The sequence below is a fragment of the Capricornis sumatraensis genome, chromosome 1, assembly GCF_032405125.1.
Source record: "Capricornis sumatraensis isolate serow.1 chromosome 1, serow.2, whole genome shotgun sequence".
Classification (NCBI taxonomy): Eukaryota; Metazoa; Chordata; class Mammalia; order Artiodactyla; family Bovidae; genus Capricornis; species Capricornis sumatraensis.
This window is the reverse complement of record NC_091069.1, coordinates 158,508,786-158,531,980: the sequence shown is the minus strand read 5'-3', so window position 1 is coordinate 158,531,980 and position 23,195 is coordinate 158,508,786. Positions and strand designations below refer to the sequence as shown.

Below are 23,195 nucleotides of genomic sequence, written 5' to 3'. Positions count from 1 at the left end.
CCATGCTACATATGTTTCTTCTGTGAATATTAAAAATAATTTCATCTATCTGAAGGGTTTTTGTGAGGTTTAAATGAGATACCAAATGTAGCATGCCTGACACAAGGCTTAGAGCATTAGCATATGTTCAAAATATTAGAAATACTTTTAATCAGTTGTGTTTTCTCTATGTGGACTAAGAATAAGTTCTATACTGTTTAGGCTACTGTAGAAACTAAATTGTTTGTAAAATTTTTTTGAGCTCCTCTCTATCAAGGGTTAACAAGGCTTTCTTTGAAAATTCCAAAGGCACCAACCTATCTAACAAATCAGACAAATAATGGAAAATTTTAACCATTTCTAAAATAAAGTATCTTTGTCATAGAGTCAGTGTGGCTTAATAACATACTGTAAATGTTGGATGTTTTTAGTTTTCAGATGAAAGGCACTGTGGAAATAAGGTATCATTACTGTTAATTTTACTGTACCTTGATGAACAAACTTTCTAAAATCATGGAGTCAAGACATGTAGCACAGCCTCCTATCACATTATCTTTTAGAATATGTATAAAATCTCTAGATGTATCAGTCACCTTGTATCACAATATAAAAAACTGTGATCCCAATAATGCAAATACAGAATTGTCATCCCTAATTGGTGAACCTAGAATTAAATAATTTTTAGAGGAAAAGATGAAAGTTATTTGGCCACATTAATACTTAAGCAAAAGACTTGTCCACATTGAATACAGAAAGCTAAAATGAGATCTCATTTAAAATATTGTTGTGGCCGGCTGCATGGGAGGGAGGCAGAGATGGCAGATAAGATCGCCAAGGCTCAGGTTGCCCGGCCTGGTGGCGACACGATCTTCAGGAAGATCATTCGCAAGGAAATCCCAGCCAAAATCATTATGAGGATGACCAGTGTCTTGCTTTCCATGACATTTCCCCTCAAGCACCAACACATTTTCTGGTGATACCCAAGAAACATATATCCCAGATTTCTGCAGCAGAAGATGATGATGAAAGTCTTCTTGGGCATTTGATGATTGTTGGCAAGAAATGTGCTGCTGTCTGGGCCTGAAGAAGGGCTATAGAATGGTGGTGAATGAAGGTTCAGATGGGGGCCAGTCTGTCTATTATGTTCATCTCCATGTTCTTGGAGGTCGGCAGATGAACTGGCCTCCTGGTTAAGTGTGCTATAGGGATAATTTTGCCTTCTCTATGCAGTGATCAGGTTTGCAAGTTCCAATATGCTAAACAATTTTTTTTTTTGCCTGTGTATGGAGATATTGCAAAAATAATTTTAAAAACCCATCCATAATAAAAGACATCGTTGCATGGCCTAAAAAAAAAATATTGTTGTTATTCTTGTTTTTTCCTTCACTAAGGGAAGAAACAGAGAAGGCAATGGCAACCCACTCCAGTACTCTTGCCTGGAAAATCCCATGGACAGAGGAACCTGGTAGGCTGCAGTCCATGGGGTCACTAAGAGTCAGACACAACTGAGCGACTTCACTTTCACTTTTCACTCTCATGCATTGGAGAAGGAAATGGCAACCCACTCCAGTGTTCTTGCCTGGAGAATCCCAGGGACGGCGGAGCCTGGTGGGCTGCCGTCTATGGGGTCGCACAGAATCAGATATGACTGAAGTGACTTAGAAGCAGCAGCAGCAGCAGCAAGGGAAGAAAGAGTCAGAATTTCTCTGTGCTAGGAATTCAGGAATGATTTCTATGACTTGTGGTTTTGTTTGGTGATTTTTTTTTCCCTGAGGGACAGGCTACTTGAAACCATGAGTGATTTTTTTCTAAATCCACCCCCCTGTCCTATGCGTATACGCTCTTTCACTCATTACAAATATGGGATAAGCCCAGAGCAAAGAACTTGAACTTAAAATGTTAGGAATATAATAATGAAAAATCTCAGTGCCATTTAAAGACCATTGTTTCCTATAGGTATTCACAACGAGTAATAATACAAAAGAATGTAGTCGCTCTTCTGGAATAGAGCCAAATGAACTTGTGTTTGATTCAGTTCACATATCTTTTGCTGGAATATTCAAAGTTACTGTAAAAACTGAAATGAATTTACTAAATAGATTTATTTTGTTTTTAGACTGTTTAAGAAATTTTTCTATATTATTTTGAAATTTAAAATGGATGCTTCTTAGTATAAAAGCACCATGTCCACTGTACAAAAATTATATAACAGAGGAAACATATTTGTTTTCTGTTTAACATTCTTTTGTGTAAATGTTAATCTGTACTAAAGATCTCATTTTTTCTCTCGATAAATACTACTTAATTCCTGAGAAGAAATAGAATTTTAATTTTTTTATACTGGGATCATCATTTTGGATTATATTTAAAACCTGCTAGCACAAGAAACAAGAAAAAAAGGTAAAAATATTCAAGTAAACCAAATTCCACCAATAACACTACCAACCAGATATAATAATTATTCAACATGTTGGATACATATCCTTCCAGAGTCTTCTCAATTATTAAATTATTATCAGAAATAATAAGGCTCTTAGTTTATTTGTGAATTAAAATGCATTGAATGTGTGCTTTCTAAACGTGTATATTTTTTATTTCCTCCACTACTTTACAGATTACTATGCTCAGTAGCTCAGTCATGTCCTACTCTTTGCCGCTCCATGGACTGTATCCCGCCAGTCTTCTCTGTTCATGGAATATTCCAGGCAACAATACTGCAGTGGGTCGCCATTTCCTTCTCCAGGGGACCTTCCTGACCCGGGGATCACACCCACGTCTCTTCTGTCTCCTGCATCGGTAGGCAGGTTCTTTACCTTCACATATTACTGCTGCTGCTGCTAAGTCGCTTCAGTCGTGTCCGACTCTGTGCGACCCCATAGACAGCAGCCCACCAGGCTCCCCTGACCCTGGGATTCTCCAGGCAAGAACACCGGGGTGGGTTGCCATTTCCTTCTCCAATGCATGAAAGTGAAAAGTGAAAAGGAAGCCGCTCAGTTGTGTCTGACTCTTCACGATCCCATGGACTGCAGCCCACCAGGCTCCTCCGTCCATGGGATTTTCCAGGCATGAGTACTGGAGTGGGTTGCCATGGCCTTCTCCGTCATATATTACTGCTGCTGCTGCTGCTCCTAAGTTGCTTCAGTAGTGTCCGACTCTGTGTGACCCCAGAGGCAGCAGCCCACCAGGCTCCCCGTCCCTGGGATTCTCCAGGCAAGAACACTGGAGTGGGTTGCCATTTCCTTCTTCAATGCATGATAGTGAAAAGTGAAAGGGAAGTTGTTCAGTCGTGTCTGACTCTTCACGATCCCATGGACTTCAGTGCACCAGGCTCCTCCGTCCATGGGATTTTCTAGGCAAGAGTAGAACTATTAAAAAAAAATTGCCTTTAAGAAGCTCTTAGGTAAGTAGAGGAGTCAGGCAAGCAAATATTGTGAAGGATACTTTACAATATTCTGTAGGAGTTTGAGAAGTGACACCTACTGAGCCCAGAAGGACATGGGGAGCTTTACAGAAGAGATGCTATTTGAGCTGAGCCTTGAATAAGGAGCAAAGGGTTTATGATTCAGGCAAGGCAGAGCAAGCAGATCATTCCAGGCAAGCAGTCTGTGCAAAGGCTGGGAGAGGATGTTTTAGGGAGCCTTAGGGGGTCAGTATGGTGAGGATGAAAAATAACTCTTGAAAAAGAGATCTGGCTCTGCAATGTCCTGAATGCTTAGAGGAGTGTAGGCTTTATCTGATAGATCATCAGTTCAGTTCATTTCAGTCGCTCAGTCATGTCTGACTCTGCAACCCCATGAATCGCAGCATGCCAGGCCTCCCCTGTTCATCACCAACTCCCGAGTTCACCCAAACTCACGTGCATTGAGTTGGTGTTGCCATCCAGCCATCTCATCCTTGGTCGTCTCCTTCTTCTCCTGCCCCCAATCCCTCCCAGCATCAGAGTCTTTTCCAATGAGTCAACTCTTCTCATGAGGTGGCCAAAGTACTGGAGTTTCAGGCTCAACATCAGTCCTTCCAATGAACATCCAGGACTGATCTCCTTTAGGATGGACTGGTTGGACCTCCTTGCAGTCCAAGGGACTCTCAAGAGTCTTCTCCAACACCACAGTTCAAAAGCATCAATTCTTCGGCACTCAGCTTTCTTCACAGTCCAACTCTCCCATCCATACATGACCACTGGGAAAACCATAGCCTTGACTAGACGGACCTTTGTTGACAAAGCGATGTCTCTGCTTTTTAATATGCTGTCTAGGTTGGTCATAACTTTCCTTCCAAAGAGTAAGCATCTTTTAATTTCATTGCTGCCATCACCATCTGCAGCGATTTTGGAGCCCCCCCAAAATAAAGTCTGACACTGTTTCCACTGTTTCCCCATCTATTTGCCATGAAGTGATAGGACCAGATGCCATGATCTTAGTTTTCTGAATGTTGAGCTTTAAGCCAACTTTTTCACTCTCCTCTTTCACTTTCATCAAGAGGCTTTTTATCTCCTCTTCACTTTCTGCCATAAGGGTGGTGTCATCTGCATATCTGAGGTTATTGATATAAGAGTCAATTTTAGGAATGTGTATGTGTGTGTATGAGATGTATACGTATTGTAAGAAATCTACAGTCTGTGGATGGTGACTTAGATTTGGTCCCTACAGGCATAGCCTGAGACTGGGATTCTTGGGAATCAGGGAAGAATGATAAAATGAGTGAAAAAAAGCTAGGTGTGGCTGTGGACTCAACAGGAAACTGTTTCTGTCTGATCCCATGGAGAAGGGCACAAACTGCACCCAGAGTTAGTCCCATCCTGAGGCTAGGGGGTAGCCTTTAGGCCCCAGTTCACTAGGCATGGGTTTGAATGAGGATGGGGTGGGTAGAGCTAGAACTGGACTAGAGCATTCCTTAGGAGAAGGAAGCATTAGTCAATATGCACAACAGCTGGTAGGTAGGTGCACAAACAGCTAAGTTGAAGAAGAACACCAGCTACAACTGTTCCAGAAAGCCCTAATATAGCTGCACAAGTGGATTCCCAATAAACGTTTCTGTCCCTTCCTGTGAAAATTTGGAACCATGACCTGTCTATGTCTATGATGACACTTTAAATTGTTAGAATGATTCTTTCTGGCCTAAGGTAGTGTGCTCAGCTCTCTGATGGATTACAAGAGAGAATTTGCTATCTACAAATAGACACTTGGAATTGGAGAAATGACATCTCAACATGTAAGAATGCTAGATAACAGTGGAAGAGTAAAGGTTTCTATGATGTGGCAGAACATGGACTCTCAAAGGATTATAAGTCTAAGAGACAAATGAATGCTGTGACTTCAGTTAAATTAAAGCCATGTCTCTGCTTATTTAGAGCACCCTCTCTGACATCATCTCAGGATTCTTGAGGAATGACGTCAGCTTCATCTGCCTTAGCTTACCTATAGTGTGTATAGGATATGGGCGTGGAAGCAATGACGGCTGCCTCTTAACATGAGATGCTCATTCAATCATTCCACAAATACTATGTGGCATGTTATTCTAGGTGACAGAAATATTGTAATAAATAGCATAAAATCTCTGATTGTATGGTGGGGAGGCACTTACATTTTAGATGAGGGTGTTAAAGAAAAATTATTCATGACATTTGTTAAAAAAGTAAGGCACACTTTATTGGGGGAACTACAACAGGATTTTGTGATAAGTTCTATGGTAAAAATTAAACAGGGTAACAACCTAAGTGTCTGTTGAGTGGATAAAGATGTGATATATATATATATATGATTTAAAAAATAAGCCATAAAATAGGAAATCTTGACATTTGCAACAACATGGATAGGCCTTGAGGGTATTGTTGCTGTTTATTCACTAAGTCATGTCCAACATTCTGTAACCTCGTGGACTGTAGCCCGCCAGGCTCCTCTGTCCATAGGATTTCCCAGCAAGAATACTGGAGTGACTACCTGTTCCCTTCTCCAGGGGATTTTCCTGACCCAGGTATCGAACCCATGTCTCCTGCATTGGCAGGTGGATTCTTTACCAATGAGCACCATTCAATACCCTTGAGAATTTTATGCTAAGTGAAATAAGTCAGAGAAAGACAAATAGTTTATGATCTCACTTATATGTCGAACCTAAAAACCAAACGAATGAAGCTAAATGAAGCCCCAGCACCCAATGTGATGGTGTTTGGAGAGAGGGCCTTTGGGAAATAATTTGGTTTAGATACTAAAGTAAAGAAGATGCACCAGAGAACTTGTTCTGTCTCTCTGCCAAGTGAGGACACAGGGAGAAGATGGCCGTATGCAAGCCATGAAGAGAGCCCTGATCAGAACCTAACCACGCTGTCACCGTGACCTTGGATGTCCCAGGCTTCAGAATTGTGAAAAATAATCTGTTTTTTAAACCACTCAGTTTATGGTATTAATTATGTCACTTCAAGAAAACTAAGACAAAGATAAATGTATGAAATAGTTGTATAGGAGAGGGCAACAGGAATGAATTAGAGAAATTAGAATTGCTAGTTAACACTAAGGGTCCATTTGAGATTGCACTGAATACATTTCAAGTGAGACCTGCTGTCGTGAGAGGTTTTCATTTTGTTTTATTTTGCCATGCTGCAAGGCATGTGGGATCTTAGTCCCCTGGTCAGGGTTCGAACCTGCACTCCCTGCATTGGAAACCTAGAGGCTTGACCACTGGATGTATAGGGATGTCCCAAGAGGGTTCTCACCATTTACCTTTCTCTGTGCAGCTGTGGAGTCACAGGTAATCATCTTTTACTGCTCACATAGTAAGGGCTGATGCCAGAAAGACAGCTAAGCAGCTGTTACATGTCCAGCCACAGTGGAGACTCAGAGATAGATGAAATAAACAAAGTAAGAAGCAGCGAACCATAGCCTCAAACTCAATAGCAGAGCAGTGTCTGTGGTTGACTGAAAACCACAAACCGACTAGATCAACTGACTTTAAGCCAAGAATTGGGATGCGCTGAATCCAGAAAAGCATGGATAATGGATTGCTTACTCATTTTTTATCTTCAGTTTGGCACACTGTAGAAATATGAAGTATGTCTGGGTGGAGTTATTGTTAGGTGCAGGGACTTTCTAACTATTAACATTAATCCAAGAGTGACTCTTCATATATACAGTCAGTCCTTAGTATTCACAGATTTCATATTTGTGAATTCACCCATTCACTAGAGTTTATTTGTGACCCCCCAAATTAATACTTACAGTGTTTTTATAGTCATTTGTATACATGTGCAGAATGGTGAAAAATTAGTCTTCTTACATGGACATTCTTCAGTTCTTATACTGTCAATTAATTAGACCTTTTGTTAAACATTTAGTGTCATGTTCTTTGCATTGTTGTTTTTTTGGTAATTTCACTATATAATATGGCCCACGAGTATAGTAGTGTTCCTAAGTACAGAAGCCTGGTGTGTGTCTTATAGGAAAACACGTGTGTTGCATAAACTTTGTTTAGGTGTCAGTTTTAGTGCTGTTAGCCAGGAATTAAAAATTAAGTAATCAATGCTGCTGCTGCTGCTAAGTCACTTCAGTCGTGTCCGACTCTGTGCGATTCCATAGACGGCAGCCCACCAGGCTCTGCCGTCCCTGGGATTCTCCAGGCAAGAACACTGGAGTGGGTTGCCATTTCCTTCTCCAATAATATTGTTTAAAAAAGGTGTCTTTAAATAGTAACACACATAAGACAAGGCTAAGTATGGATTAGTTGGTAAAAATGTTGTGACCAGAGTCTTAGAGGAACTTGACCCAGTATTTCTAATGGGAGCAGTGGTTCAGTATTTGCTAATGCAGTGTTCATTTGTGACTTTATAACACAGAGCTACCACAAACAATGAGAATCAGTTGTATCTGCTGGGTCATTCAATCAACCATATTAAAATTTTCAGAAACACATAGCTCATGGTCTATCCCATTTTCCCAATCACCTTCTCCTGTCCTTTATCCTGTTGGGTTTCCTGTGTGCCCAATCCTGCAGGTACCTTCCTCTCTCAGCAGGTTTTTTTCCCTCTCCCATAAACATGGAACATTTGCACTGCCATCTAGCACTGGAGTCACCACTGGGATTTTATGACTATATGCTCTTCTCAATTACCGTTTTAAAAGAAGCCTTTTAAAAAGTATTTTAAAATGCTTTTTATAAAGCATTTCATCTCTTCTATGTCCTTGCCCTTGGATTGTCTTGTCCCTTGCCCTTGGATTGTCTTGACAGTCTTGACTGTCCCTTCCGCTATCCCTCCCTGCCCTATGCCTTGTAGAATCCCCTTGCCTTTTTCACTGGCTTTGGAGGGGAGGGGGGCTGTTAACTTGGTTAGGAGAAACAACAGTATCCAGAATTTCCTTTCTAGTATATCTGGTTACGATGGGCTACAAGAAATACTGTTGTAGGAGAGCTGAAGACTACAGTTTTGTAGCTTACACACATTATCCCAGTTACTCATTCAAACATGAATCTAGATTTTTCTGTGAAGGGCTTGTACCGATGTGATTAAAGTCTTTAAACAGTTGACTTTGAGTTAATCAAGATGAAGATTATCTTAAGTATATGTCATTTAATCAGTTGGAAGGCCTTCAAAAGAGGGCTTAGGTCTTCCCTGACCTGAGGGAGAAACCAGGAACAACTGCTAGGTCTGTAATTGTGTCCCCTTTCCCCTGGATTTCTGGTTTTTACTCATGGACAACAAGCTTCACACTGTGCCCTTGAGCTCTACCCCAGTTGGGATCTTCCTTTTCTGCCTGTCTGCTCTCCTGACTTCAGACGTACTTAGCCAGTCTCCAAAATTGTGTAAGTCAATTCCTTGTTTAAAAGAAACAACAACAACAACCTCTCTTAATATATATGTATTGGGCTTCCCTGATAGCTCAGTTGATAAACAGTCCACCTGCAGTGCAGGAGACCCCAGTTCGATTCCTGGGCCCGGAAGATCCACTGGAGAAGGGATAGGCTACCCACCCCAGTATTCTTGGGCTTCCCTTGTGGCTCAGCTGGTAAAGAATCTGCCTGCAACACAGGAGACCTGGGTTCAATCCCTGCATGGGAAAGATCCCCTGGAGAAGGAAAAGGCTACCCACTCCAGTATTCTGGCCTGGAGAATCCCATGGACTATATAGTCCATTGGGTCAAAAAGAGTAGTACACGATTGAGCAGCTTTCACTTTCACTTTCATGTACCTGCTACTAGTTTTACTGTCTGGTTGAACCCTGATTGATGTACTTCCCATGTTGCAGATGCCCTGCCCTGTCATCCTCTCTTCTTCTGTAATTATTTCATGTTTTTCATACAGTATAGGATAAATATTCAAATCTTGGCTCTTTCACTTTCTGAAAGTACAAATTTAGGGAAGTTACTTGAACTTCCTGACTCTCAACTTCTTCATCTATAAAATGAGAATGTTACTAGTATATATCTTATGGAAGTAGTATGAGGATTAAATTAATGTATATAAAGTAGTTAAAATAATACTTGTGCCGTGCTTAGTCGCTCAGTCATGTCCAACTCTTTGTGACCCCATGGACTGCAGCCCTCCAGGCTCCTCTGTCCATGGGGATTCTCCAGGCAAGAATACTGGAGTGAGTTGTCATGCCTTCCTCCAGGGGATCTTCCAACCCAGAGACTGAACCCAGGTCTCCTGCATTGCAGGTGGATTCTTTACTGTCTGAGCCACCAGGGAAGCAAAATAATAATATCTAGCATATTGAAAACCATCAATAAATATGATTTCTATAATGATTATTGCCTAGAGAATTGTATTTATTTCTTTTAAATCTCCAGTATTGTGGAGATCCAAAGGAAGCTAAAAACATAGTTCTTTTCTATGATAGGTTATTGCAAAATATTGAACAGAGTTCCCTGTGCTATATAGTAAATCTTTGTACTTTGTTTTATATATAGTGGTGGATATATGTTAATCTTATACTCCTGATTTATCCCTCCTCCATCTCCTTTCCTCTTTGGTAACTATAAGTTTGTTTTCTACATCTGTGAGTCTGTTTCTGTTTTGTAAATAAGTTCATTTGTATGATGTTTTAGATTTCCCATATAAAGTGATACCAAACAATGTTTATTTTTCTCTGGCTTACTTCACTTAGTATGATAATCTCTAGGTTCATCCATATTGCTGCAGACGTCAATATTTTATTCTTTTTTATGGCCGAGTAATATCCCATTGTATATCTGTATACCACATCTTTGTCCATTCATCTGTTGATGGACTCTTAGGTTGCTTCCATGTCCTGGCTAATGTAAATAGTGCTGCTGTGAACATTGGGATGCATGTATCTTTTTCAGTTAGAGTTTTCTCCAGATATCTGCCCAGAAGTAGGATTGCTGGATCATATAGTAATTTAATTTTTAGTTTTTTGAGGGACCTCCATACTGTTCTCCATAATGGCTGTGCCAGCTTACATCCCCATCAACAGTGTAGGAGGGCTCCCTTTTGTCTACACCCTCTTGAGCATTTATTATTTGTAAACTTTTTGAAGATGGCTATTTTGATCAGGGTGAGGTGATAGCTCATTGTAGTTTTAATTTGCATTGACAAATCTTTTTAGGATTTTATAATGTGCTTGGGAAGAGAAGACAAACATATGGTGATTTATTTCCTGAATCAAAAATAAATGAAAAGATGTAATAGATTGGGTTGCATTTAGAGGAACAGTGGATATAATGTGAGATGTGTAGTCCTTTGAGAGAGGGCAGATACTCAGGTTCTCTGCTCTTTTTCACCTCTCTTTCTTAATTTCTCCCAAATAGAGATATTATTAATCTGGATAGTTAGAGTCAGGGACTCTGGGTCACATTTATTGGTAAACTGTGGTCAGTGTGCATTACAGGGTCCCATATTTGTGTCCTATGTACTGTCTCTATTCTGCCCTGGCTTCAGAAGTAGTAAGAGGACTATTGGGATGAATCCTGCTCACACACTGGTGTCTACTTCCTATTTCTACACGGTGACTCCCACAAGACAAGATATGTTCACCTGAGCTCTCTATTTCTTCTTTTGTATACACTTTATTAAATTCACTTTTTCATTCAGTCTCTGTTCCATGTGATTTGTAAAAAAGTGGTTATAGCATGAGATTTTGGTTTGAAGATTAAGACCACAGGAAGGCAAGCCTTGATAGCCAGACTCTCTACACTGAGATTTTAGGAACAGGTCCAGCTAATTCCATGGACTGAGGAGCCTGGCAGGCTGCAGTCCACAGGGTCGCAAAGAGCTGGACATGACTGAAGCAACTTAGCACACGCCAGCTAACAATAGATGGGTACTTTATGCCTGGTGCCTTACATATAGTAGGTATTATATGTATTCAGCCAATATACAAACATGGCAACAGATTGATTTGGAAAAAAATAAAATATGTAGTAATATCTTCTTGAATAAATGCATATTTAAGGGTTGCAATCTAACAACTCCTAGATAGCATATTAAAAAGCAGAAACATTACTTTACTGACAAACGTCCATCTAGTCAAAGCTATGGTTTTTCCAGTAGTCATGTATAGATGTGAGAGTTGAACCACAAAGAAAGCTGAGCACTGAAGACTTGATGCTTTTGAACTGTGATGTTGAAGAAGATTCTTAAGAGTCCCTTGGACAGCAAGGAGATCAAACCAGTCAATCCTAAAGGGAATCAGTCCTGAGTATTCATTGGAAGGACTGATGGTGAAGCTGAAGCTCCAATACTTGGGCTACCTGATGTGAAGAACTGACTCATTTGAAAAGACCCCGATGCTGGGAAAGATTGAAGGCAGGAGGAGAAGGGGATGACAGAGGATGAGATGGTTGGATGGCATCACCAACTTAATGAGTTTGAGCAAGTTCCGGGAGTTGGTAATGGACAGGGAAGCCTGGTGTGGTGCAGTCCATGGGGCGGCAAAGAGTCAGACATGACTGAGCTACTGAACTGAACTGAACTGAATCTAACAATTCAGGAGATCTTTAAGGGACTTTCCTGGTGGTCCACTGGTTAAGACTCCATACTTTCAATGCAAAGATCTCTGAGAGATCTTTTATTTCCTTTCTTCTTTCTGTGAGTAGGTATCAGAGAGATATCTCATGCAATAGATATTTGAAGAATTAGAATGTGGGTGCTTAGTTCAATCAGGTAGGATTTTGGGGGAGGAGATATTTTGTTCTCTTTTGCTTCAGTCCATTGTTTCATCAAAAAGAACTCATATAAACATACAGTCTTATTCTGATTGACAAACACACAGAGATTTTGCATGGGTGAAGTATCTAAAATAAAACAGATATATATACACATGTACCTACACAATTTATAACAAGACTGTTAAAAGTTAAATGTGTCTTGATTTTTGAGAACTGAAATATTTGCTTTTCTGCCAGTGCCATGGAAAGTTCACTAATGATGGAAGCATTTTGGCTTTCAGAGAGATGCTATTTCTTTGTAATGCTACCTCTTTGGGGAACAAATATGAAAAATAAAGCTTGTAATTTTACATGAATAAAAAAGAAATATGTACTTGGTTTTGTTTGGCTTTGTCTTTTGCTGTGTATTAGGTTGGTGTGAAAGTAATCACAGTTTTGCATTGTTGAACTTTGCCATTTGATATTGAAACACATTCTTAAATGTGGTTATGCTATACATCATTTTAACGTGCATTTCTCACTTTATGGCTTTTTGCTAATGACTTATTACTTGCTGTGTACTGTATACGTATCTTAGACTATGGAACTGATATTAGACAAAAAGCAAATTTGAGTGATTTTCCTGTTTGAATTCAAAATGGGTCATAAAGCAATGGAGACTTCTTTGTAACATCAACAACACATTTGGCACAGGAACTATTAACATACAGTGCAGTGGTGGTTCAAGAAGTTTTGCCAAGGAGACGAGAGCCCTGTAGTTGAGAAGCATAGTGGCTGGCCATCGGAAGTTGACAACGACCAATTGAGAGCCATCATCGAAGCTGATTCCCTTACAACTACATGAGAAATTGCTGAAGAACTCAACATCAACCATTCTATGGTTTGGCATTTGAAGCAAATTGGAACGGTGAAAGAGTTCGATGGTGTGTGCCTCATGAGCTACCTGAAAATAAAAAAAATATCTTCTTTTATTCTTTACAATAGCAACAAATCATTTCTTGATTGGATTGTGATGTGCGACAAAAAGTGGATTTCATATGACAACCAGCAATGACCAGCTCAGTGGTTGGACCAAGAAGAAGCTCCAAATCACTTACCAAAGCCAAACATGCACCAAAGAAAGGTCCTAGTCACCATTTGGTGGTTTGCTGCTGGTCTGATCCACTACAGCTTTCTGAATCCCAGCAAAACCATTACATCTGAGAAGTATGCTCAGCTAATCAATGAGATGCATTGAAAACTACAATGCCTGCAGCTGGCATTGGTCAACAGAATGGGCACAATTCTTCAAGACAATGCCTGACTGCAGAGCATGTCACACAAGAACACTTCAAAAGTTGAACAGATTGGGCCACAACTTTTGACTCATCTGCCATTTTCACCTAACCTCTAGTGAACTGATTGCCACTTCTTCAAGCATCTCAACAACTTTTTGCAGGGAAAATGCTTCCACAATCAACAGGATCCAGAAAATGCTTTCTAAGAGTTCATTAAATCCTGAAGCATGGATTGTTATGCTGCGGGAACAAACAAACTTATTTCTCTTTGGCAAAAATGTGTTGGTTATAATTGTTCTTATTTTAATTAGTAAAGATGTGTTTGAGCCTAGTTATAATGATTTAAAACTCAGGGTCTGAAACTGCAATTACATTTGCACCAACCTAATATATCCATTAGGGCTTCACAAGGAGAAGGCAATGGCAACCCACTCCAGTACTCTTGCCTGGAGAATCCCATGGGCGGAGGAGCCTGGTGGGCTGCAGTCCATGGGGTCACGAAGACTCGGACACGACTGAGCAACTTCACATTCACTTTTCACTTTGATGTCTATGGGGTCGCACAGAGTTGGACACGACTGAAGCGACTTAGCAGCAGCAGCAGCAGCAGGGCTTCCAAATCTTTCTGACCTTGAAGTGTTGAAAAGATATATATATATGCGTGTGTTATTGTTGTTTAGTCATGTCTGACTCTTTGTGACCCCATGGACTGTAGCCCTCCAGGCGCCTCTGTCCATGGGATTTCCCAGGCAAGAATACTGGAGTGGATTGCCATTTCCTTCTCCAGGGCATCTTCCCCATCCTGGGATCAAACCTGCATCTCCCGAATTGGCAGGCAGATTTGCTACCACTGAGCCAGCAGGAAAGCCCATACACACACACACACACATACACACATATACACACACAGGGTAACAGCCACTATGTATTGTGTCATCATTACCTGTAGTTTTTGGCCCCTTTTGCAAAAGTTCAAATATGCTGAGCTATGTAGCTTTTTTTGTACAAATTATAGGCCTAAATGGCCTCCTTTTCCACATTCAAACCCAAATCTCCAGATTCATTACTCCAAAGAAATAAAAAAACACACATGCAAGTCCTAAGGGAAATAAAGCCAGAGAGAGAAAGAGAAAGAATGTGTTTACTTTGAGGCCTAGGGGTGTGCACTGCAAAATTTCTAGGGGCAGGATAAGAGTCCTGAGCCCATGATGATATAAGAATGTGGAAAATGAATTTCAAATTGCTCAACAAGTAACATTTCTAGAGGAAAATAGCAGAGGAGGGATGCTTCCTTTGGGTGATATGATCAGAGAAAGCTTTTTGATGGAGATGGAAACTTAAACTGGGTTTTAAAGAATGTGAAAAGCTCTGATTGATGGAGAGAAGAGGGAGAGAAATTTAGGTAAAGGTAATCTATAAACTCAAACTCTATTCTTTGTCTTTGTGCATTGTCTAAAACTGATGCCTGAGGCAACCATTTATTTGGAAGTTGATTCCGGGAAGCACAGCGGGGAAGTGCGTGAAAGAGAGAGGGTAATGAGGAGAACCAGTAAGGAACATGTTAGTAAGCTTATTACCATTGTGGTCAAATGGAACTCCGTCCACTGGGGATTCTATGAGCAAAAAATATGGAGCCTGCTTCAGAATTGTTTCACCAGGGGCCAGGGAAACTGAGGCATTTATCTACCAGGTCTCACACTCCCCATTGGTTGAGGGTTGTATGTCTAATGTTTTTGTTTGTACCTGCTCATGGCTCAACTGCCTCTTGAGGAACCAGAGAAAACCTCAGAAATAGGGTTTCAGAATGCAGAAATCTATCCTGATTCCTTTTTCACTTCACAAAAGCAGTTTCTCCCTCAATCTTCCCTAGTTCAGTAAATGACACCACAATCTATCTAATTGGAAAAGCCAGAACTTAGAGCCATTTACTCAACTGTAACATTTATCGAGCACTTACCCTGTGCCTCGTACTCACCCAGGTGCTGAGTGCTAGTGAATCCTATGTGCTCTACGCCAGAAACATCCCAAAGCAATTCTCTTCTCTCCACATCCATTTCTCTATCTGTAATTTGGAGCATGGCGACCATTTAAATTGTTGCCAAATTTAGACTGAGAGCTGAATATTTGTAACCCCTCATTATGTCACTGCTGCTGCTGCTGCTGCTGCTAAATCACTTCGTGTCGGACTCTGTGCGACCCCATAGACGGCAGCCCACCAGGCTCCACCATCCCTGGGATTCTCCAGGCAAGAACACTGGAGTGGGTTGCCATTTCCTTCTCCAGTGCGTGAAAGTGAAGTCACTCAGTTGTGTCCAACTCTTCGCAACCCCATGGACTGCTGCCTTCCAGGCTCCTCTGTCTATGGGGTTTTCCAGGCAAGAGTACTGGAGTGGGGTGCCACCGCCTTCTCCCATTGTGCCACTACCACAGTCCATTCCCATGCCTTTCCCTCACACATTTTTGTTCCCAGTCTTCCAATTTTGTCCTTTCCAGATACCTGTCCAGCCAGCCAAATGATTCAGTCCTGCGTGTGAGTCTATGTATATTCCTAGTTTCAGCCATTTCTATCTCCTTACTTTAAGTAGATGATTGTTATGGTTAATTTTATGTGTCAGCTTGACTGGGCTAAGGGTTGCGAAGATATCTGATAAAAAACAATTTCTGAGTTTGTCCGTGAGGGTGTTTCCGGAAAAGATTAACATTTGAATTTGCATACTGAGTAAAGAAGGTCACCCTTGCCAATATGGTAAGGCACCATCCAGTCCACTGAGGGCCTGAATAAAACAAAGAGGTGGAGGAAGTGCCAGTGTGCTCTCTCTGTATTAGCTAAAACATTCATCTCCACTGACCCTTGGACATGGGTACTCCTGGTTCTTGGACTTTTGGACTCAGACTGGGGCCTTCACTGTCACATCACCTGCCCACCCCCGCCCTACAAATTCTCAGCCTTAGGACTTGGACTGAATTATGCCACCAGCTTTTCTGGTTCTTTCAGGTTGAAAATGGCAGGTTATAGGACTGCTCAGCTCCATAACCCTGTAAGCCAATTCCTATAATAAATCTCCTCATATATATGAGGAGATATTTGCATACATAGAGGCTTCCCTGGTGGCTCTGCTGGTAAAGAATCTGCCTGCAATAAGGAGACCTGGGTTTGATCCCTGGGTTGAGAAGATCCCCTGGAGAAGGGAATGTCTGCCCACTGTAGTATTCTGGCCTGGAGAATTCCATGGACTGTATAGTCCATGGGTTCACAAAGAGTCGGACACGACTGAGAGACTTTCACTTTCACTTTCATGGGCTTCCCTAGTGGCTCAGAAGGTAGAGAATCTGCCTGCAATGCAGGAGATCCAGGTTTGATCCCTAGGTTGGGAAGATCCCCTGGAGAAGGGAATGGCTACCTACTCCATTAATCATGCCTGGAGAATTCCATGGACAGAGGAACCTGGTAGGCTGCAGTCCATGGGGTCACAAAGAGTCAGAGGGACACGACTGAGCAACTAACACACACACACACAGGTATATTTCTAGATATACTATACATAGGCTAAGATCATGGCATCCGGTTCCATCACTTCATGGGAAATAGATGGGGACACAGTGGAAACAGTGTCAGACTTAATTTTTTGGGGCTCCAAAATCACTGCAGATGGTGATTGCAGCTATGAAATTAAAAGACGCTTACTCCTTGGAAGTAAAGTTATGACCAACCTAGATAGCATATTAAAAAGCAGAGATATTACTTTGCCAACAAAGGTCCATCTAGTCAAGGCTTTTCCAGTGGTCATGTATGGATGTGAGAATTGGACTGTGAGGAAAGCTGAGTGCCGAAGAATTGATGCTTTTGAACTGTGGTGTTGGAGAAGACTCTTGAGAGTCCCTTGGACTGTGAGGAGATCCAACCAGTCCATCGTAAAGGAGATCAGTCCTGGGTGTTCATTGGCAGGACTGATGCTGAAGCTGAAACTCCAGTACTTTGGCCACCTCATGCAAAGAGTTGACTCATTGGAAAAGACTCTGATGCTGGGAGGGATTGGGGGCAGGAGGAGAAGGGGACAACAGAGGATGAGATGGCTGGATGGCATCACCAACTCGATGGACATGAGTTTGAGTGAACTCTGGGAGTTGGTGATGGACAGGGAGGCCTGGTGTGCTGCGATTCGTGGGGTCACAAAGAGTCGGACACGACTGAGTGACTGAAATGAACTGAACTGAACTGATACATGGGCTTCCCCACCAAGGAAGCCCGTAGGTATATAAGAATTGGCTTACTTGGTTATGGAGCTGGGAAGTCCCATAATCTGCCATTTTCAACCTGAAAGAACCAGAAAAGCTGGTGGCATAATTCAGTCCAAGTCCTAAGGCTGAGAATTTGCAAGGCAGGGGTGGGCAGGTGGTGTGACGGTGAAGGTCCCAGTCTGAGTTCAAAAGTCTAAGAACCAGAAGTACCCATGTCCAAGGGTCAGTGGAGATGAATGTTTTAGCTAATATATATCTTATTTTTCTGTTTCTCTGGAGAACCCTGAGTAATACCATGGCAAAGTACACTTTCTGAAGCTATGCCCAATGGGAAGATTTTCTCTTGCTTCTGTCTTCCAGGGTTTTGTGAGTTGCATTGAGTTATGTCTCCCAAATGGTATATTGGAGTCCTAACCCCTAATACTGGAGAAGGCAATAGCACCCCACTCCAGTACTCTTGCCATGGGAAAATCCCGTGGACGGAGGAGCCTGGTAGGCTGCAGTCCGTGGGGTCTCGAAGAGTCGGACACAACTGAGCAACTTCACTTTCACTTTTCACTTTCATGCATTGGAGAAGGAAATGGCAACCCACTCAGTGTTCTTGCCTGGAGAATCCCAGGGATGGCAGAGCCTGGTGGGATGCCATCTACGGGGTTGCACAGAGTCGGACATGACTGAAGTGACTTAGCAGCAACCCCTAATACCTGTAAATGTGACCTTAGTTTGAAATAGGGTCTTTGCAGATATAATCATTAAAATGAGCTCATACTGGACTAGAGTGGACCCCAATTCCAGTGGCAATTGTTCTTCCAAGGAGACAGATTTGGAGACAGACATACAGGAAGAAGACCATATGAAGACACAGGCAGAGACTGGAGCTATGGGGCCACAGGTTAAGGAATGTCGAGAATTTCCAGCAACAATCAGAAGCTAGAGAGCCAAGGAAGCTTTCTCTACTAGAGCCTTAGGAGGGAGAATGGCCCTGAGCACACATTGATTTTGGTCTTCTAGCCTCTAGAACTGTGAAATAATATATTTCTGTTGTTTTAAGCCACCCATCTTGTGGTACTTTGCTATGACAGCCCTGGTAAACTGATACACAGATCATTCCTGAGTGGTACTATGGTACAGTTAGAGTGTATTTTCAGCTTGTGTCCATCCATCAATCAAACTCAGCTGCTTTTTCTGGTAGTGCTGATCATAAAGGACCCTACTACCCACAATATGATGTAGGTATGAGCTGAGAAACAGCTGCCATTACAACAGTGGTAAATGATGTGTAGTTCTGGGACACCTGTTGGTATATTTTTAGTGTCCTCAGGCCTTGCTTGTAACTGTTCATAGCTGATTCCGCTTTCATCTTACAATTGATTGCAGCTGGGCTGCCTGACCATATGACTTGATGAGACTGACAGAATTCAGCTTAGGATGGGCAGCTCTTGCCATATGTTCACTTGATGTTATATGGTCATATGTCTTTTCACTACCAGAGCCCAACAGTGTACCAGAACCTGTTTATCAAATGGTGTACATATTGGTTGTGGATGGCACGGCCTTGCTGCAGGCCTTAGAGTGTCTACGTTGTGATTTTTCCATTGTGGCTTCCCTAAACTCTGCCTGTTGTCTTCTCCCATCAGATACATTTAGCAACCTAGCGCCTGCTGGATCGTATGAGCCAAGCAGCAGGTCCTACTACAGGCCCTGCTGAAAGCTGATGTCTTTCCCTTGTAGCCCAGTAAATAGGTTGAGCATAGTTTCCAGGTATAGCATGTGCTGCCTCCATTCTCAGAGACCAGCAAGTTTTATGCTTCCTTGTTATTGCTGAGAGAAGCAAGATGCAATAATTTGTCCTTTGCTTTCAAATGGACTTTCTTTTAGGTCTCAGACCATTTGCCACTTAAAATCTTCACTAATGTGTAAGGATCAATGTTATAAACATTTGTGGTGCTGTTGCAGGATTCTTCTTCATAGGGATCCAACCCGTCTTTCAATTAATGGGTTTTAGACCCACTCCAGTGTTTTTGCCTGGAGAATCCCAGGGACGGCAGAGCCTGGTGGGCTGCCGTCTATGGGGTCACACAGAGTCGGACACGACTGAAGCGACTTAGCAGCAGCAGCAGCAGCAGGCCTAAGAACTGCCTCTGGTTTAGTAACTAGGTAAAAGGCTATGAGTTTTCATTGAGATGAGTGACTCCACCCTTCTGTTCATCCACTGTGATTACTTCAGATTGTATCTATTTAGCAATGTGTTTGTTGGTAGCTCAGCTGGTAAAGAATCCGCCTGCCATGAGGGAGACCCCAGTTTGATCCCTGGGTCAGGAATATCCCCTGGAGAAAGGATAGGCTACCCATTCCAGTATTCATGGGCTTCCCTGGTGGCTCAGACAGTAAAGAATCTGCCTGCAATACGGGAGACCTGGGTTTGATTCTTGGGTTGAGAAGATCCCCTGGAGGAGGGCATGGCAACCCACTCCAGTATTTTTGCCTGGAGAATCCTCATGGACAGAGGAGCCTGTTAGGCTACAGTCCATTGTGTTGCAAAGAGTCGGACATGACTGAGTGACTAAACACAGCACTATCTATGTTGTTGGTTCCCCACTTATCTTATACCTGTGAATAAAATATTTTATAAGGCATCTTCATAGAAGTCTGCTTCTCCTGGCTCTCTTCCCAACATTTCTATTCTTTGTGGCAGTTATTCCCGCCTTGTTTTGTCAGTAAAGTGCTACCCTCTGGCCCCTCTGCTACTTCACCATCCTGTCATCTTCATTGACACTAAGGGCTTCGTTCCGTAATAGTATTTCCTGCTGTTAGGAGAACAGCCACGACCGAACTTTTCAATGATACTGGTGCCATTCTCACCAGCACATTTCTCATTTCTTTGGTAAATGGAATGCTCTTTAAGTCTTCCCATAGAACAGAACTGGCTTATAGGTTGTAGGGCCTGAAAGGTGTGTTCATTTTTGAATATTTTGTTCTCTGATTCTCTCTTCTTCCTCCGCAGTCAGTGTACTCCAGCAGATCTAGCATGTGTGCTTCATGTAGTGTGGGCCACAGCTTTCTTCCAGCTGCCAAGAGTCATCTTAGCAGATATAGTAACATCTATGGTCTTTGCTAGGGTGTTAAATTCAGTGCCGTAAGAGAGTACTCTCCTGTCTCTTATCCATCTTTATATTTCACCTCCTTTAATAGAGCAATCTCATTTTCCTGTCTCAAACGTGCTCTCTTGGCTCCAGAAGCTCATGTTGGATTGCCCTGCATTCTCTCAGTTCCTTTCTTCTCTTAGCATGCCCAACAATTCCTCAGATGGAAGTTATGCTGAGATAGGGGTAGGTCCTGGGACAGTCTACTTCCTAGGGCCATTTCTGGTACCCACCATCTTAGGGTGAGTTTCCTGGAGATGTATCTAAGATGAAGGTTTGTGTGGGGAGTTCCTTCAGGAAAAAAACCTTTAAGGAACTACAGGAAGCAGAACTTGATAGAGGTAGAAATTCCACTGTGATGAAACTATAACAGAAGTTTCAGGTGATCCTACAGGAATCCCTGAAGCTGAGACAGATCTTTAGAGTTATCACACAGTGATGCAGGGGGAACTTTTTCTTTTTCTTTTTTTTTAAATAATACTTTGCATTAACCAGACATTTGGTATAGTCTGCCCTTGGGCAGTGACTATAATCTTGGATGATGAGGTGGGTCCCTTTGATAGAGGGCAATTTGGAGAAAGAGATGTGGCTATGAGATATCAGCAACTAACACTTTCAGCAAGTCACAAATGAGCACCTGGTCCTGATAAGGACATCCAGCAGCACACTCGTGTAATGCATAACACGCATCTTCGTTTATCTAAGACAACAGTTAGAATATAAACTGTAAGAGAATAGGGATGTAGTCTGTCTCATACATTGCTATATATCTAGAATTAGAACAGACTGACCTAGTATTTACTCAATAAGTATTTGTTGACTAACTGATTGAACTAAATGAGCAATTAAAACCTATTTATAGGTGCCACATTTTTTAAACTGACAATTACTTGGCACATCACAGGGAATACAAATAAATGAAAGCGTAAATAGGAACGCATACCAAAGTACGTTTCTACTCTCACATTCCAGTACAAATCCCTAATGAGGTTTTTGAGTGTTCTGAAATTGAAACTGTGTTTAATGCATTACATGAATTGATGAATGGCATGGGCAGTATATTCATTTTTAGCCATGACCTTTCACTCTGATGTGAATTCTTAATGAACTGACTTGGTTGTAACTGGTGTTAAAGAGCATTAAGAGAGAGATTATAATTGGATCAGCTATTGTAGTTGGATTGACTCACAAAGACAAATTTGGTTTGGTACCTAGATCTCATTAATATTCACTTTCAACTGCCTTCCAACAGATGTCTACTTTTGACTTTAAACATAGATTTTTTCAAACATTTTTATGATATTTTAAACATATAGAATCTTCTGAAACATTTTTAAACTACATTCTATTAAATTTGCCACTCTCACATATGGAGTGAGAAAAAAAATGAGCCTGAAATGTCATCTTGTCCACTCTTTATTTCTAATGCAAAATGTCACAAAAGCTCAACATTATAAAACATTTACTTTCCCCCATTTTAACAACTGTCATGTGTGGGTTCAGGTTTACATCTGAAAACAAATGACCAAGTAATTATGAAGAACAAATATCAAGAATAACAGAAAAAAAGGAGTTCTATGGACCTATTACCTAACTAAACAAGCGTAACTGGTGATAATTATTTTAAAACAATTAAAAATCTATGGAATTTGCACTAAAGATATGCAACAAATGATGAAACAGTTATTAAAGAAGATCTTAATTAGAACTTGGTAACAGTAGCAAGACTCTGAGTCACTTGGTCTATGACCCTTTTCCTCATTCCCACCCCCAACACAGCTTGATTGAAAGTCAACTTCAAGAGAGTATGGCCAAGAAAATGGGTCTTTCTCTTTCCTAAACTCCTAGTTAAGGGATACTCTGTCTCACATGGAGGGATAGGCAGTCATTATTTCTTATACCTTCTCACTCTGAGTGCAAAGGCTAAGTTCCTAGTGAGTGGCTGAGAGGTCAGAAGTGCCATTCCTCCACCCAGCCTCCACTCAAGGGAGGAGGCTCTCCTCTTGCATGACAGGCTGCGAGTCCAGGGGCCCTGATCACTTTCACCTGAGCTCACTAATGGGGTGGAAATTCCATGCCAGGAGGGGCAAACTGAGAAGATCAAAGGCTGTCACTCTTGTTCAGTGCCCAGAGTATTGACTCAGAATTTTTCCACAAGGGATAAACAGTACTTAAAAGCAGACATCTACAAAATGAAAGTGAAAGTTGCTCAGTTGTGTCTGACTCTTTGTGACCCCATGGACTATGTGGTCTATGGAGTTCTCCAGGCCAGAATACTGGAGTGGTAGCCTTTCCCTTCTCCAGGGGGTCTTCCCCACCCAGGGATCGAACCCAGGTCTCCAGCATTGCAGGTGGATTCTTTACCAGCTGAACCACCAGGGTAGCCCAAGAATACTGGAGTGGGTAGCCTATCCTTTCTCCAGTGGACCTCCCTGACCCAGGA

General features: G+C 41.7%; 1 pseudogene; it reads left to right on the top strand.

The window, feature by feature from the left end:
• The first annotated feature begins 794 nt into the window (after positions 1-794).
• LOC138088438 (adenosine 5'-monophosphoramidase HINT1 pseudogene) lies at positions 795-1,173 on the top strand (annotated as a pseudogene).
• The last annotated feature ends 22,022 nt before the right edge of the window (positions 1,174-23,195 follow it).